Source organism: Scylla paramamosain, chromosome 19 (assembly GCF_035594125.1).
Source record: "Scylla paramamosain isolate STU-SP2022 chromosome 19, ASM3559412v1, whole genome shotgun sequence".
Taxonomy (NCBI): domain Eukaryota; kingdom Metazoa; phylum Arthropoda; class Malacostraca; order Decapoda; family Portunidae; genus Scylla; species Scylla paramamosain.
This window is the reverse complement of record NC_087169.1, coordinates 17,651,142-17,656,141: the sequence shown is the minus strand read 5'-3', so window position 1 is coordinate 17,656,141 and position 5,000 is coordinate 17,651,142. Positions and strand designations below refer to the sequence as shown.

Below are 5,000 nucleotides of genomic sequence, written 5' to 3'. Positions count from 1 at the left end.
TCTCTCTCTCTCTCAGACAGAAATTATAACGTGACAATTTTGATATGGAAGATTATGAGAGAAATTATCAAGAAAATTAAGTCTTGATAAGCACAATAACTACTTCCGTCTCTCTCTCTCTCTCTCTCTCTCTCTCTCTCTCTCTCTCTCTCTCTCTCTCTCTCTCTCTCTCTCTCTCTCTCTCTCTCTCTCTCTCTCTCTCTCTCTCTCTCTCTCGTCCAGATATGTCACTCTTCTTGTCTTTCTTTCTTTCTCTCTCTGTCTCTTTTTGTTTTCTTGGGATTCTTGTTTTTTCTAATATATAAAAAGCAAAAGTAAATGGAGGAGAAAACACGAGGAATAAAAAGAGGACAGATAAAAGAGATGGAGGAAGAGGAGGAGGAGGAGGAGGAGGAGGAGGAGGGCGTCTTCTTCACGTGGCTCCAGTCAACCAAATATTTCCGTTGATCGCTTTTATGCACACACACACACACACACACACACACCACACACACACACACACACACACACACACACACACACACACACACACACACACACACACACACACACACACACACACACACACACACACACACACAAGGTGAATCAGATACATGTTTGTTCTGTTTTGTGTTATTTTTGTTTCTTTCTTGCTTTTATCTCTTTTCCTTCCTGTCCTGTCCTTCCTTCTTTCCTTCCTCTTCCTTATTCAGGTCATGGTTGAAGGAAGAGAAGGAAAAAGGAAGAGGAGAAGAAGAGGAAGCAATGTTTGTATCTTCATTTTCATTATCATCACCATCATTATCATCATCAATATCACCACCGTCATTATCATTGTAATTCCTGCCATTATCGTCATTATTATTACCGTTAGGGGTCACTGTTTTATTGTTATATCTTACGAGTCACTGCTTGACTTTTAAAGGAAGACATGTTTGTGTTGATGTGCGGTTGGTAAGTGGGGAGCGTGTGGTTGTTGCTGTTGTTGTTGTTGTTGTTGTTGTTGTGTTTGTTTATTTCTATGGTTGTTGTTGTGGTTGTCGTGGTGACGGTGGTTGCGGTAGTAGTGGTAATAGTAGTAGTAGTAGAGTTATTGACGTTTTGTTTTATTTTTTCTTGTCTTATTATTATTATAATAATAATAATTATTATTATTATTATCATTATTATTATTATTATTATTATTATTATTATTATTATTATTATTATTATTATTATTACTGTTTTTGTTATTGTTGTTGTTGTTGTTGTTGTTGTTGTTGTTACTCCTCCTCCTCCAGTTACTCCTCCTCCTTCTCTCAGGAATGTTAATGTTATTTATAAGCTTTGTATTCCTAAGTATGTGTAACCTTTAAGTGTACGTGTGTGTGTGTGTGTGTGTGTGTGTGTGTGTGTGTGTGTGTGTGTCTGCAGCGATGAACGGTACCTCGAGACCGGTTAGGGTTTGGCCCACTGACCACCACCACCGCCACCACCACCACTACCTCTACCACCACTATCCCCCTCCCCCCAATCAAGTGTACCCCACCCACCTGTATATCTCGTTCCCTTTGCCTCACAGCCTCTCTCTCTCTCTCTCTCTCTCTCTCTCTCTCTCTCTCTCTCTCTCTCTCTCTCTCTCTCTCTCTCTCTCTCTCTCTCTCTCTCTCTCTCTCTCTCTCTCTCTCTCTCTCTCTCTCTGCTACCATTCATTCCGTAACTAATAACTCACTCATGTTCATTCGCCTTCCCTCCTCCCCTTCCTTCCTCATTACTTCCTCGCCTCTCACCACCCTCTCATTTATCTCTCTCATCCCCATACACCAGTAACTTTCCTTTATCTGTAACTTTCCTCCTTCCTCTCCCTCTTCCTGTTCCTCTCCATCCTCATCTCTCGCCATTTATTCCTTTCCTTTCAGTGGGCCTCTTTCTTTTATCTCTCTCTCTCTCTCTCTCTCTCTCTCTCTCTCTCTCTCTCTCTCTCTCTCTCTCTCTCTCTCTCTCTCTCTCTCTCTCTCTCTCTCTAAGGAAAAGGGATGTAGAGAGAGAGTTATGAAAGAAAGAGTGATGAAAGCGAGTAGAGAACGAGAGAAATTTAAAAAAAAAAAAGAGCGAGAAAGGAGAAAGAAAGTATACAAGTAGAGAATGATAAAAGCAAGAGATAATAACTAAAAAGAGTAAGAGTATATAAAAAGATGAATGAAAATTGCATTGTAAAGAAGAAATTATTGAGTAAATCGTGTAGCTTGATGAAGACCAATGACATTTAATGAGAAAATCGGTCTCACCTGAAAGTGAGGGAAAATTAAACAAAATTCAAGTGATGATAAACATATAGAATAAAAATCAAGGAAGAGAAGAATTAAATATGAAGGAAAGAAACTTAGGTGAAAAGGAAACAAGTCCAAATGGTAAGAGACAAAGGAAATGAGAAGAGAAAGGAAATAATCAGAGGAAAACAAATGAGTGCAAATGAGAGCAAGAGGCATAAAAAGGAGGAGATGAAGAGAGGTGTGAGTGAGAGGAAGAGTTGCGTGTAGGATCAAGGAGTTCGGATGAGAGGAGGAGGCTCGAGTGAGAGGAAGAGATGCAAATAAGAGAGTGTGAGAGAATGCGAATGAGATGAAAAGAGACGTGGAGAAGAGAATGAAGAGAACAGATTAAAAAGAAAGGAAACGAGTGAGTGTGAGAGACAGATACGAAAAAAATAAAAATAAGAACCAAAAAAAAAGGGGGAGAGAATGAGGAAAGTGTAGTGGAATGAAAAGAAAGAGAAGTATGTACAGTCAGATGATGTGGATGTGGAGAAAGGAAAAAGAAGAGGAAAGTGTGGAAAATAAACATGAATGAGAAGGAACTAGCAAAAACAACACTGCATACATGGAAATGAAACAAAAAAAAATAGAGGAAAGAGAGGAGATTGTGATAGAAGGAGAGGAAAGAAAAAAACAGGAGCAAATGAAAGGAAAAGATGAGAATAGTAGAATGAAAAAGACAGAACGATAAAGTAGGAAAAGAGACATGGAAACTGAGAAATAAACTAAAAGACACGTGAGTCAGAGGAAGGAGAAGATATGACGGAAGGAGAGGTAAATAACAAGGCGTGGATAACAAGAAAAGATGAGAGAGTAGCAGCTTGAACAGAGAACGATAAAGTAGAAAGAAGACAAGGAGACAGGGAGACTGGGAGAGTAGCGTGGGGAGACGGTGCGGGGAGAGGGTGGTACGCTTCTCGAGGCCGCCCCGGGGAGCAGGACAACACCCTGAAGGCCCTTTCGACCCCATTCCCCGCCCAGCTGACGGTAGGGGCGCTGCTGGCTGGCTGGTTGGCTCGCTGGCTGGCTGGCTTACGTTGCCGTCATGGGATTAAAAGGGGTTTTGGTTTGGCTTTGTGTTGCGCCTTTGTTGCCATTATTGTGGCTTGGTTTGTTGTGAGTTTCGTTGTGTTCGTTTGTTTGTTTGTTTGTGTGTTTGGGAGGGTTGAGTTTGGTGGGTTTTTTTTTTTTTTTTTTGTGTGTGTGTGTTGTGGGTATCTTAGTTATTTTGTGGTGTGTTTTTCCTGTTTGTTTGTTTTTTTTCCGTCTGTTTTTTTCTTTTTTTCTGTACGCGAGTATCTATTTTCTCTGTCTCTCCGTTTGTGAATCTGTCTATCTCTCTATTCATCTGTCGATCTGTCTGTCGTTTTATCTGTCTACATATTTTCTTTCCTCTCTTTCTCTCTCTCTCTCTCTCTCTCTCTCTCTCTCTCTCTCTCTCTCTCTCTCTCTCTCTCTCTCTCTCTCTCTCTCTCTCTCTCTCTCTCCTATATATGGCTGCTTTTCCATTTAAGTCTCCTAACGGCACCGCCAGCTGGGCATCTCTGCTCTGTGCTTCTTATCTTCGCCTTTCCTTCTCCACTTACTCCCTAATTGCTCTCCTTCCCTGCACAAAAAATAGTTAAGGAGTCTTGTATACTACTTTGAAATAATACAGAGGGTGATTAGAAAATTAGCCTGTCTTAATTTACGAGTCAGAGAGAGAGAGAGAGAGAGAGAGAGAGAGAGAGAGAGAGAGAGAGAGAGAGAGAGAGAGAGAGAGAGAGAGAGAGAGAGAGAGAGAGAGAGAACGCGTTAAGTATCTCATTAGCATTCAGATCCTCAACAAACACGTGAATCCCACAAAACAAATAAGGAAGAGAATCCAAACGTGTTCATTTGCCAAGACAAACTATCGACCCTTTCTTTTAAGCACCACGATTCACCGCCTTCATTGACCTGCTTCTTGCCTCCCACGTCCACACCTGACCTTCCCGCTCAGGTGCGCAACCAACCTGTATTTTACCTTGTCCTTGGCCGCAACTCAAGTCCACTAGCTCTTTACTATTATTGTGTGTATTTGTATTAGAAGCTATGGCACTATAAGGAGGTAAAAAGAGGGTTAGATATAGATAACTTTATTTTATCTTTATTAATAAACTATACGTGTATCAGGCAGAAAGAGGGTTTAATATGGATAATTACTATGTCTCATCTTCATTTCTAAACTGCAAGTGTATTATAATTAATTAGGATATATCACACGCCCAAGAGTCTAAGGAAATGGTAGAAAGAGCAATAAGGATAAATAAGCAGAAATAGGACACTGCATAACTTACCTTTTCGCAGCGCTGCCTGAGGGACGAGGAGGCGAGGGAGCGAGAGAAGTAGAGGTAACGCGTCTTCGTGGTGGTCAGGACAGACAAACGCTCACGCTTACACTTCCTGGAGCGACGGTGATCATGAACCAACACCCTCTTCTATCCTGCACACACACACACACGCACACGCCTTCACACCTGCACACCCGCACACACGCACGTCTTCGTTCCCAAACCACACCTAGACGAAGGGGCGTCAGATAACAGTTATTCCCGCCGTAACTCGTGTGTGTGGCGAGGTTTAGAGGGAGAGAGTAAGCGGTAGACACTCTTGAGGTAGAAGACGGGGGACTGAGAGGGCCACACGAGCTCCGCCAGCCAGCCACCACCAGCTCCCTCTGCTCAGGGTTCACGCGCGTGGTTG

The 5,000-nt window shown here is 42.0% G+C and overlaps 1 protein-coding gene and 1 long non-coding RNA gene across 3 annotated transcripts in view; one reads left to right on the top strand and one right to left on the bottom strand.

The window, feature by feature from the left end:
- LOC135109809 (uncharacterized) overlaps positions 1-5,000 on the top strand; it is a 43,602-nt gene that overhangs the window by 32,802 nt on the left and 5,800 nt on the right. The window lies entirely within an intron of this gene.
- LOC135109807 (mucin-22-like) overlaps positions 1-5,000 on the bottom strand; it is a 51,756-nt gene that overhangs the window by 46,750 nt on the left and 6 nt on the right. For both annotated transcript variants that reach the window (XM_064021510.1, XM_064021508.1), the window contains exon 1: positions 4,595-5,000. This exon is cut by the window's right edge. The gene's annotated coding sequence lies outside the window, so the exon portion shown is untranslated. The remainder of the gene's footprint in view (positions 1-4,594) is intronic.